This window comes from Triturus cristatus, chromosome 2_1, assembly GCF_964204655.1.
Source record: "Triturus cristatus chromosome 2_1, aTriCri1.1, whole genome shotgun sequence".
In the NCBI taxonomy this organism is placed as follows: domain Eukaryota; kingdom Metazoa; phylum Chordata; class Amphibia; order Caudata; family Salamandridae; genus Triturus; species Triturus cristatus.
In genome coordinates, this window is record NC_140581.1 from 111825828 (window position 1) to 111838114 (window position 12287).

Below are 12287 nucleotides of genomic sequence, written 5' to 3' on the forward strand. Positions count from 1 at the left end.
TAAACTTATCAAGGCATGCTTCATCATCTGACCGCCTCTCACACTGGTAGTGATAGTACCACCCCGGTGGACTCAACCGAGGGAAGCTAGTCAATCCCTGGGAGTTCTTATAAATCTATGATCAGGACAAATGCACGGGGTCCTGTTTTTTAGGGGTAAAAAAAAACATAAAATATACCTAGGGGTATACTCAATATATTTGTTTATTCAGCAAGTACCTCTGGTATGTTTAAAAACACTAAAAAAGTCAGTCATATAGTGAAATACAATGAATCACTAGACCTATAATCTATGATTACCAACATGTTTCGAACACTATACAAGCGTAGGAACGTCTACGGCCTTCTTCAGGGTATTGTCATTTAAGGCAATGGTATACATTCCTGACCATGCAATCAGGTAAACAATCATACCCTACCAGTTCCACTGTAAGATCTGTAGAACCTTTGGAAACAAGGAAGGAAATGGACAGATTTCAATCAAAATGACCCATTCATCTCCCGACCCATAATAGTGGCGTGGAGGGACATGTCATATTAAAAACATCTTAGTGCACCCACCCGTCCTAAGATTTATTGTGAATCGAGGCTAATGTGATAGTTGCCTAAACTTTGTGAAAGAGTAATTGTTCATAGTAGCCATTGGGGTCTATGATATAGACACATTGATCTCATACCATAACTAAAAGTAACAGTAGAAGTAGCATTTTTTTTTAAAGAAAAGGTGAAAGCAGAAATGGATCCTGGCTCTCCTTGTGGACACGGCTAAAACCATTTGGCTCCTACTTTGTGTGAAAGCAGAGAGCCGTTGTCACTTACCCTAGTCATACTAAACTACAGACTCCATGGCAAAGTGTGGGAGACCCCTCCTCCATTGTCACACACTGCTGGTACAAAATAAGTATCAGGACAAGATGAAACACAAACAACAACATACCAATTACAGTGTAACACCCCTTTAAAAGAAAGTTCTATTGGAATGTTATGTATTCCTACTATATTAAACAATAGTTCACAAATCATCCTTCTGAGACACAGATAGAATCCATCGTCCATCGTCGCTGTTTCAATAGGGTTCTTACTAGACACAATATGAATCATGCACATTTGGTCACGCATGAGTTGATATTTATCATACTTTATGCCATCTAGGTGCTGTTCGTGCGGTGTATTACCTAGAACTTGTTGATATGTATTATCATAAATATATTGGCTTTAGAGAGGGTGCATACTAGCATGTTTGACGTGCTGCTGACGTAACTTAGCTTGGGGTAATAAGGCTTCTAGTATTTGGTGTGACTAAGGTACAGATGGTGACTTGTTACCTCTGTAGAGAAGAGGTAGAGTTGAATGATAGCCGCGGCACGGAATGTTAATTGGAGGCTCCCCCTGCATGCGGTGCCCCTTCTAGTTAGTATTTGCTCTAATGGGAGACTTAGCAGTTATCGACCGCCCCCCCAACCCCCAGGGAGTATTACCAGAGTCCGCAGCGGTGTCTGAAAAGCGAATACCAGCATGTGCGTGTTAGCTGTATAATGCCAACCTGTATGCAATAGTCAATCCTAGCTCTCTCACTCATTAGACAAGCGGTATAGTTGAATTACAGCCACTACATAGAATGGTAATTGGAGGCTTCCCCTGCAATTGATGCCCCTTCTAGCTAATATCTGATCCAATGCAAGGCATAGTGGTTATCAAACCCCCCTCCCCCGAAAGTGTTACCAGAGTAAGGGGCAGTGTCAGACAAGCATTAGCAATGCAAATTGGTCTTGCATATGTGAGAGTTAGAGGTATTGGTGTTGTACATAAGAATGTCTTTTTACCCATGTGTTTTGGGTGGGAGTGGATGTATGTGGTGTGGAGTGGAATTATGTGGCTTGGAATTGTTATTTGTTGAATTATATGTGGTGGAATTGTGTGTAATGGAAATACGTGGATAGTATTTATGTGGTAATGAGTGTACTGGAATTATGTGGAGTGGGATTGTGTGTCAGAGTGTAATTATGTGGCATGGCATTTTGTGTGGTGGAGTGGTATGTTGTTGAGTTTAACTATGTGGTGTGCTGTTCAATTATGTGGTATGAGGTGTTATTTTGATACTTCGCAAATACCTCTGAAACCTGACCGGTGGAAGTAATTGAAAGGATAGATGCCATGAGTTTTGCAGAACTGTAGCCCTCTCATAAGAGGGAAAGGCCAAATGAATTAACATGTCTGAATGAAAACCAAAGTGCTTGAAATTCGTTCTGGTTTAGCCTTCCTTTTTAACCGAGGGGAAGCAAATTGTTGTTCAAACAATAAAACTATTTAGTCAAATAAATTTTATTTTCCAGCATAAAAACATTTACCAAGTAGACATATTTGTTTTTATATTGTTTAGATCAGAAACCCCATGCATCTCTAACAGTATTTGTAAAGAAACTGAGAACGTATGGGCCCCAATCTTCTTTCTCAAAGAAGTGTAACTGTAACAGCATGTGGTTAAAAATACTTTAATTCGATGCGCATGACGGAGCGGTTCCGTCATGCGCATCAGTTGTGCTGTGCGTATGATGGAACCGCTCCGTCATGGCCCCGCCCGCGCAATAGAACCTTCAGTACAGCGCGGTAATCCGCGCCACGCTGAAGGGGTTAACTTTTGTCTGTGGGTGTTGACTCCACAGTGTCAGAAGATGGGAGCGTAGATAATGAACAAAGAGCTTCTGACAAGACAGCAACATGTTTTGAGGGAAGGCAGGTTTTTTTCACAACAAAAGAAGTGTTAGCATCTGTCTGTATGCTGCACGTCAGGTTTCCCGAAGGAACACTACCAATTTACATGACTGACGATTGTTCCACCGAAACGTGAAAGTCTAAACTAAATCCAGAGTAGCAATGCAAAAAACTCCTTTTAAATACTTTTCCTGCATGTTTAAAATGTGCAAATGGCACAATGCAAGCACGTTGTTTTTTTTCTGTTAATAAATGTTTTTCTCCTTTAGGAGGATGTGAATGAAAAACAAAAAAAGACAATTTGTCCCACACGCCCAGGGGTACTGAAAGTAACTAAACTTAAAGTAACTAAACTTATGGTTGAAATGCCTTCACCGAAGCAAACTAAATACAGTATAGAAAAACCCAATCACGCTGCACAAAAATATACTGTGTGTGTATGATGAGCAAAAAGCATAAGATACGTTTTTCATTTTGTAAACAAAAAATATTTACAGCAGTCCTTATAGACTTTATGCAGAGTTTTTAAACACAACTAATGTAAAAGTTTTTTTAATAGATAAAGCAATTGTATCAACGCTAATTTTAAAAGAACCAGAACGCGGGAGCTGAAGGGGGTGGTGGGCAGTCGATTGGCGCCTGTTGATTAATTTCATTTTATTGCAAAGGTTGAAAAGGGAGGAAACGTTGTTCTCTCAGATGCGTATTTCCTTTCATGGATGAGTGTGTTTTGGGGCTAAATGACTAACAAATATCAGAGGATTCTAATCCTCTTTGACATCGCTAACTACAAGATGCAGGCATAGTGACTCCGTATGGGTGCTCTTTTTTGTTAGTGAATGTTAGAAATGGGGTTCTCTAGTTGGCAAGGGTTTGCACCTGTGTTCAAAAAGGGACCCTTCTTCCAAGTCAGGACAAGAATGTTACACCCCTAAAATAACCCCTGCTCACTCCTTGGTAGCTAGGCACAAGCAGTGAGGCTTATCTTAGAGGCAGTGTGTAAAGCATTTGCACATCACCAACAGTAATACAGTGTAAGCGCTACAAAAGGCCACCACACCAGTTTAGAAAAAAATCCAACATTTTTATACACTTAAGACAAGACCAAAAAAAATAAAAAAATCCACAATACAGTACTTAAAAATCTTCAGTTATCAAAATATGCTTGAAAAACTGTTCTTTGATGTCGATAGGTCAGTCAGGGTCTATCAAGGGGTCGTGAGTAAACACATCCAAACAGTTCTGGCTGACCGCGGTGTTGCGGGCCAGCTACGGTGTTGGGAAGACCCGCAAACAGTACCTTTTAGAAATGCAGGGCGTCAGCGTCCTCTTGTTGAGCTTCCAACAGCACGGTGTCCGCAGGCGTCGGTTCCGGAGGTCGGTACAGGAGTTGTCTGGGCCCTCGAAGTCACACGCGTTGCAGATCGAACTACTCTCTGTTGAAGTCAGGAGTGCTGGCGTCGGCAGGCGTCGGGTGCTGCAGTGCAAAGTGCAGTGGTGCAGCGTGCGGTGCCCTCAGGTCACGGTGCGAGCAGCGGCTCGGTGGTGGCGTCAGATGGCGTCGTTGGTGAGATCAGGGTCACGGTGCAAAGTGAATGCGGTGCTCGTCGAGGTGCTGGCAGGTCGCGGTGCAAGCAGCATCGTCGTCATTGCCTAAGCGCTGTCATCGGCTGATGAACTGGTGTCGATGGTACTGGCGACGGTAGGCCAAGGCGGCAGTGCGGGATGAGAGCGGTGCATCGTGTAACTTTAGGAGCGGAGCCCCTGCCCCTGAGTCGGGTGCTTCGGCCCTGGGCCCCGTCCCCTGGCCTGCCGCTCTGCCAAAGGCCCGGGACGGGGTTCCGTTTTGCCCAGGGAGCCTCTCCTTGCTTGGCTGGATTCAGGAGCTCCGGCCGGGGCCCCTGAGGGCCCCGGGGAGGGCGGCCTCCCCATCCCGGGCTCTGTCCTTGGTCCTGCTGCATGACAGGGTGTCCGGCGGGCCCGGGGAGGCTTCCCCTGCGCCTCTGGGCCTGCGAGCCCCTGCTGGGTCCAGGGGCCCCGCCGGGCCCCAGGTTGTGTGCTCTGGCCCTGGGCCTCGTCCCCCAGCCTGCCGCACTGCCAAAGGCCCAGGACGGGTTCCGTTGTGCCCAGGCAGCCTCCCTTTGCTTGGCTGGTTTCAGGAGCTCTGGCCGGGGCCCCTGAGGGTCTGGGGAGGGCGGCCTCTCCATCCTGGGCTCTGTCCTTGGTCCTGCTGCGTGGCAGGGTGCCCGGGAGGGTGTCCGGCGGGCCCGGGGAGGCTTCCCCTGTGCCTCTGGGCCTGGGAGCCGCGGCTGGGTCCAGGTGTCCTGCCAAGCCACAGGTCAGGTGCTCCGGCCCTGGGCCCCGTCCCCCGGCCTGCCGCTCTGCCAAAGGCCTGGGACGGGGTTCTGTTGTGCCTGGGGAGCCTCCCCTTGCTTGGCTGGGTACAGGAGCTCTAGCCGGGGCCCCTGAGGGCCCCGGGGAGGGCGGCCTCTCCATCCCGGGCTCTGTCCTCGGTCCTGCTGTGTGGCAGGGTGCCCGGGATGATGTCCAGCGGGCCCGGGGAGGCTTCCCCTGCGCCTCCGGGCCTGGGAGCCTCTGCTGGGTCCAGGGGCCCACCGGGTCCTGGGTCAGGTGCTCCAGCCCTGGGCCCCGTCTCCCGGCCTCCCGCTCTGCCAAAGGTCCAGGACGGGGTTCCGTTGTGCCCAGGGAGCCTCCCCTTGCTTGGCTGGGTTCAGGAACTCCGGCCGGGGCCCCAGGTCGTGTGCTCTGGCCCTGGGCCCCGTCCCCCAGCCTGCCGCACTGCCAAAGGCTCAGGACAGGTTCTGTTGTGCCCGGGGAGCCTCCCTTTGCTTGGAGGTTCTCAGGAGCTCTGGCCGGGGCCCCTGAGGGTCTGGGGAGGGTGGCCCCCCCATCCTGGGCTCTGTCCTTGGTCCTGCTGCGTGGCAGGGTGCCCGGGATGTGTCCGGCAGGCCCGGGGAGGCTTCCCCTTTGCCTCTGGGCCTGGGAGCCCCGGCTGGGTCCAGGTGCCCTGTCGCTCTGCCAAAGGTCCAGGACGGGGTTCCGTTGAGCCCAGGGAGCCTCCCTTTGCTTGGCTGGGTTCAGGAGCTCCGGCCGGGGCCCCTGAGGGCCCCGGGGATGGCGGCCTCCCCACCCCAGGCTCCATCCTTGGTCCTGCCGCGTGACAGGGTGCCCGGGACGGGGTCCGGCGGGCCCGGGGTGGCTTCCCCTGCGCCTCCGGGCCTGGGAGCCTCTGCTGGGTCCAGGGGCCCACCGGGTCCTGGGTCAGGTGCTCCGGCCCTGGGCCCCGTCTCCCGGCCTCCCACTCTGCCAAAGGACCAGGACGGGGTTCCGTTGTGCCCGGGGAGCCTCCCCTTGCTTGGCTGGGTTCAGGAGCTCCGGCTGGGGCCCCTGAGGGCCCCGGGGAGGGCGGCCTCCCGATCCTGGGCTTTGTCCTTGGTCCTGCTGTGTGGCAGGGTGCCCGGGATGGTGTCTGGCGGGCCCGGGGAGGCTTCCCCTGTGCCTCTGGGCCTGAGAGCCCCGGCTGGGTCCAGGTGCCCTGCCGAGCCCCGGGTCGGGTGCTCTGGCCCTGGGCCCCGTCCCCCGGCCTGCCACTCTGCCAAAGGCCTAGGACGGGGTTCCGTTGTGCCCGGGGAGCCTCCCCTTGCTTGGCTGGGTTCAGGAGCTCCGGTCAGGGCCCCTGAGGACACCGGGGTGGGTGGCCTCCCCACCCCGTGCTCCGTCCCCGGTCCTGCCGCGTGGCAAGGTGCCCAGCGCGGGGTTCGCAGGGCCCGTGGAGGCATCCCCTGTGCCTCTGGGCCTGGGAGCCCCGGCTGGATCCAGGGGCCCCGTCGGGCCCTGGGTCCTGTGCTCTGGCCCTGGGCCCCGTCCCCCGGCTTGCTGCTCCACCAATGGTCCAAGACTGGGGTCCGTCAGTCCCATGCAGGCCTCCCCTGCTTGGCAAGTTGTCTGTGGGCCCCGGGTCGGAGGACCCGTTGGGTCCCCCTCGCAGCCTCCATGGCTGGGACCCAGTTGGGGCCCTGGGCCTCCGGTCTCCCATGCCCCGGCGCCCGCTCAGTCTTTTGTTGGGGCACAGAGCACCCAGATAGCTTACCTTTCGAACCCGGCCATCTGGTCGCCCCTTTCCCCTCAGCCATCTGGTCGCACCTATCCCCTCGGCCATCTGGTCGCACCTATCCCTTCGGCCGTCTGGTCGCCCCTATCCCCTCGGCCATCTGGTCGCCCGCAATGCTTTCCAATGGCCGGGCTTGCCTGGAAGTCCCAATGAGGGCTCATTTGCCTCCCCGATCCCAGCGAGGGCTCCAGGAGGTCGGGTACATTCGCGCCTTGGGTCCCATCTGTCACCTCGTGTTCACGGATTACAAGAAAGGGGGGTAATTTTCCTCCGGATTACTAGGGAGAGGATCAGTCAGACCTCCGTGAGGTCCGGCGATTCGGAAACAGGGGAAGGCAGCACCCGGGCCCGCCCGCCGGGACCCCAAGGGGCCCGGGTATGCACCTGCCTCTCAGCCCCTTCTCGATGGTCCTTTTTCTCCGAGTTTGCTGGGTCAGACCTCTGCGATGTCCGGCGATCCTGAGACTGGGGAAGGCAGCACCCGGGCCCGCCCGACGGGGTCCCCAGGGGCCTGGGTACGCACCTGCTTCTCAGCCCCTTCCCGATGGTCCTTTTTCTCCGAGTTTGCTCAGTCAGACCTCTGTGAGGTCCGGCGATTCTTAGACAGGGGAAGGCAGCACTCGGGCCCGCCCGGCAGGGCCCCCAGGGGCCCTGGTCTGCGCTTGCCTCTCAGCCCCTTTCCGATGGTCCTTTTTCTCTGAGTTTGCTCAGTCAGACCTCCGTGAGGTCCGGCAATTCTCAGACATGGGGAAGGCAGCACCCGGGCCCGCCCGCCGGGGCCCTCAGGGGCCCGGGTCTGCTCCTTCCTCTCGCCCCCTTCCCAATGGGCCTTTCCTTTAAGCCTGCTCACCCCAGGAGCAGGTAGGGATGGGAAGCCATTACAGCAAACAAATGATGGACGGAATGCTGACAATGCAGACATTCTCCCCCAGTCAAGAGATCTGGGTTAAATCCATCGTTCTTTTGCCCACTACGCCACCCCAGTTCAGACATGGCCATATGCAAATCAGTCTTGACCCTGTGCCTCATGGGAGCAGTCCAGCCCGAACTGCCAAGCCATGTCTTCCCTGGACCGGAATCAAGCATCCTAGGACCGGTTTCTGGCTATCAGCCGTCATCAGCCAGGATAGCTTGACTCCAGTGGCGTAGTGAGCACGGGACCCACGTCTGGGCATACCCATCCCACTTAGGGCGAAAAGCGTTACAACAAACAAATGATGGACGGAATGCTGACAATGCAGACATTCTCCCCCAGTCAAGAGATCTGGGTTAAATCCATCGTACTTTTGCCCACTACGCCACCCCAGTTCAGACATGGCCATATGCAAATCAGCCTTGACCCTGTGCCTCATAGGAACAGTCCAGCCCGAACTGCCAAGCCATGTCTTCCCTGGACCGGAATCAAGCATCCTAGGACCGGTTTCTGGCTATCAGCCGTCATCAGCCAGGATAGCTTGACTCCAGTGGCGTAGTGAGCACGGGACCCACGTCTTGGCATACCCATCCCACTTAGGGCGAAAAGCGTTACAACAAACAATTGATGGACGGAATGCTGACAATGCAGACATTCTCCCCCAGTCAAGAGATCTGGGTTAAATCCATCGTTCTTTTGCCCACTACGCCACCCCAGTCCTCGGATGCTGCTGCCCAGCAGGTTCGTAGGCCCCGTGCGCCACGCCGTCACCCCACACCGCCCAGCACATTTCCACAGCAGCTCATAACGATTGTTCCGAGGGGTGCCGCTGCTAGGCTCCGGCACCCCTGGGTCTTGCTCATGCTGCGTCTCTCCCTTCCAGGGGAGACGGCTGGGCCTGCCGGTACCCATGCGACCAAACCTCTCCACCCCTCTGGTGAGCCCTCCTGCCCAGGTGGGTGGGCTCCTTCCCCAGCAGGCTCCCGAGAGGGAGGGGTGCGCGAAGGTTGTCTAATCGGGGAGATGGGCACGCGGCCCCCCGTACCCACCCCGTCAGCAGGTGCGGCTACCTGGTTGATTTTGCCAGTAGCATATGCTTGTCTCAAAGATTAAGCCATGCACGTGTAAGTACACACGACCGGTACAGTGAAACTGCGAATGGCTTATTAAATCAGCTATGGTTCCTTTCATCGCTCCATCTGTTAATGGATTACTGTGGTAATTCTAGAGCTAATACATGCCGACGAGCACTCCCGGGATGCATACATTTATCAGAACAAGACCAATCCGGGCTCGCCCGGCCGCTTTGGTGACTCTAGATAACCTCGGGCCGATCGCACGTCCCCGTGACTGCGACGATACATTCGGATGTCTGCCCTATCAACTTTCGATGGTACTTTCTGTGCCTACCATGGTGACCACGGGTAACGGGGAATCAGGGTTCAATTCCGGAGAGGGATCCTGAGAAACGGCTACCACATCACGGAAGGCAGCAGGCGCGCAAATTACCCACTCCCGACTGGGGGAGGTAGTGACGAAAAATAACAATACAGGACTCTTTCGAGGCCCTGTAATTGGAATGAGTACACTTTAAATCCTTTAACGAGGATCCATTGGAGGGCAAGTCTGGTGCCAGCAGCCGCGGTAATTCCAGCTCCAATAGCGTATATTAAAGTTGCTGCAGTTAAAAAGCTCGTAGTTGGATCTTGGGATCGAGCTGGCAGTCCGCCACGAGGCGAGCTATCGCCTGTCCCAGCCCCTGCCTCTCGGCGCCCCCTTGATGCTCTTGACTGAGTGTCCTGGGGGTCCGAAGCGTTTCTTTGAAAATATGAGAGTGTTCAAAGCAGGCCGGTCGCCTGAATACTTCAGCTAGGAATAATGGAATAGGACTCCGGTTCTATTTTGTTGTTTTTCGGAACTGGGGCCATGATTAAGAGGGACGGCCGGGGGCATTCATATTGTGCCGCTAGAGGTGAAGTTCTTGGACCGGCGCAAAACGAACCAAAGCGAAAGCATTTGCCAAGAACGTTTTCATTAATCAAGAACGAAAGTCGGAGGTTCGAAGACGATCAGATACCGTCGTAGTTCTGACCATAAACGATGCAGACTAGCGATCTGGCGGCGTTATTCCCATGACCCGCCGAGCAGTTTCCGGGAAACCAAAGTCTTTGGGTTCCGGGGGGAATATGTTTGCAAAGCTGAAACTTAAAGGAATTGACGGAAGGGCACCACCAGGAGTGGAGCCTGCGGCTTAATTTGACTCAACACGGGAAACCTCACCCAGCCCGGACACGGAAAGGATTGACAGATTGATAGCCCTTTCTCGATTCTGTGGGTGGTGGTGCATGGTCCTTCTTAGTTGGTGGAGCAATTTGTCTGGTTAATTCCGATACCGAACGAGACTCCTCCATGCTAACTAGTTGCGCGACTCCCAGCAGTCGGCATCCAACTTCTTAGAGGGACAAGTGGAGTTCAGCCACACGAGATCGAGCAATAACAGGTCTATGATGCCCTTAGATGTCTGGGGCTTCACGCGTGCTACACTGAATGGATCAGTGTGTGTCTACCCTTCGCTGACAGGTGCGGGTAACCCGCTGAACCCCGTTCGTGATAGGGATTGGAGATTGCAATTATTTCCCATGAACGAGGAATTCCCAGTAAGTGCGGGTCATAAGCTCGCGTTGATTAAGTCCCTGCCCTTTGTACACACCGCCTGTCGCTACTACCGATTGGATGGTTTAGAGAGGTCCTCGGCTCGGCCCCGCCGGGGTCGGTAACGGCCCTGGCAGAGCGCCGAGAAGACGATCAAACTTGACTATCTAGAGGAAGTTAAAGTCGTAACTAGGTTTCCGTAGGTGAACCTGCGGAAGGATCATTAACGGCGGAGAGGCCCGAGCGACCGACGGCACCAGCCCGAAGCCCTTGGCCCAGCTCCTGAAAGCACACACCGTAGGCACAGGGCCTGGCCCTGCCCTGGCGTGCCCCGGTCGGCGGAGCGGTCTGCGGCCGCATGGGGCGCTCGGGTCAGGACCAGGACTTTGGCGGGCCCCTTCCCCCCAAAGGCTTGACCCACGCGCAAGGGACCGGGACGGAGGGCGGCCCCCATCCCATGTCCCTCTCTGAGACGGAACCCAAGCTCACCCATGACACCCCCCCTAGCGGTAGGGGGGAAACCGAATGGCAGTGCATCCCCTGGCTGGCACCACCCCTCCCTCAAAAAGGCCCTGGCGCCGGCTGGGCCCTCCTGCATCCGAGTCCCGGCCCGACCGGGTTCCGGGCGACTGAGGAGCAGCCCTTCTCGCGCGGCTGGGCAACCTGGAATAGAAGGGGCCGAGGGCCTGCGAGGGGACCCCGGCTCCTCTCGGTGGGAGGCATGCGGGATGGGGAGCTGCCTGGCTCTTCCCTTCCAGCACCTCCGACCCAGGCGAGGGTTGTGGTGGGCTGATCGCCAGCCCACTGGCATTGCTCGGGGCCTCCTGGCAATGGACGGTTGATGTGCAGGTGGGGCGACCCTCCCTCGTTGCCAGGTACCCGGTTCGACCCAGTCACGTGTCGCCGGGCTGAGGAGTTTGAAGACTCGCGCGGTCCCTCCTGGGTTACCCCGGGAGGGATCGGCGTCTGCAGGACTGCCTGCTCCCGCCGCTCCGGGAACCCCCTCCCTCGCCCCCCTTGTGGGCTCCCGGGCCGAGCGCCTGGCAATGTTTTTTTTCTCCCAACGGTGCTGTCTGACTCCCAGAGGGGAAGCCTTGAACAGGGCGCCCGGGCCATCTCACCGCGCGGGTGGAGGACGGACGGCGTCGCCTTCCTCCTGCCTCTCCTGCGCCCACAGGTGGGCGAACGTTTTCGAAGCGTTGCCTGGGACTCTTGGCAGTGGATCACTCGGCTCGCGCGTCGATGATGAACGCAGCTAGCTGCGAGAATTAGTGTGAATTGCAGGACACATTGGTCATCGACACTTCAACGCACCTTGCAGCCCCGGGTTCCTCCTGGGGCCACGCCTGTCTGAGGGTCGCTCGATCGTCAATCGCCCCGAGGTTTCCCCGGGACACGCCTGGGGCCGTCGCAGGGTGTGTTCCGCTTCCCCTTCATCCCCCCACAAGATCAGACCCCCCGATCGCCCGTGGCAGGGTCCCTCGCCGGGTCCTGCCGCGGAGGTATGATGCCGGCGCGCCTGGCCCCCGAGAAGGGGCCTGGTGACCGGTCCGCCCCGGGCCCGTCCCGGGGCGCCTGACTGCGTGCCATGCATGTCTGTCTGTGATGTCCCACCGGCTGCCCGCGCGCCTCGGGCGCCCTTCTCCACGGCTGGCTTCCCGGCGAGGGCGAAACCCCTCCATATGTGATCCGGGGAAAGAGGGCGCGTGCTTCCGGGAGGCCAGGCCCCTGCTCCGGCGCCAAATCCCCACCGGGCGAGGGAAATGTGGCATACAGAAGACCGACTCCCCGACATCGCTCAGGGGGCCCAAGTCCTTCTGATCGAGGCTCACCCCGCGGACGGTGTTAGGCCGGTAGCGGCCCCCGGCACGCCGGGATC

General features: G+C 56.1%; 3 non-coding genes across 3 annotated transcripts in view; all 3 read left to right on the forward strand.

Moving 5' to 3' along the window:
- The first annotated feature begins 8823 nt into the window (after nt 1-8823).
- LOC146863838 (18S ribosomal RNA) lies at nt 8824-10634 on the forward strand. Its single transcript, XR_014977587.1, has one exon. It is a non-coding gene; the product is annotated as an 18S ribosomal RNA (ribosomal RNA).
- Nucleotides 10635-11615: 981 nt separating this feature from the next.
- LOC146863839 (5.8S ribosomal RNA) lies at nt 11616-11768 on the forward strand. Its single transcript, XR_014977490.1, has one exon. It is a non-coding gene; the product is annotated as a 5.8S ribosomal RNA (ribosomal RNA).
- A 315-nt stretch (nt 11769-12083) lies between these two features.
- LOC146863840 (28S ribosomal RNA) overlaps nt 12084-12287 on the forward strand; it is a 3695-nt gene continuing 3491 nt past the window's right edge. The window contains exon 1 of the ribosomal RNA XR_014977629.1: nt 12084-12287. This exon is cut by the window's right edge and continues 3491 nt beyond it. This is a non-coding gene — a ribosomal RNA (28S ribosomal RNA).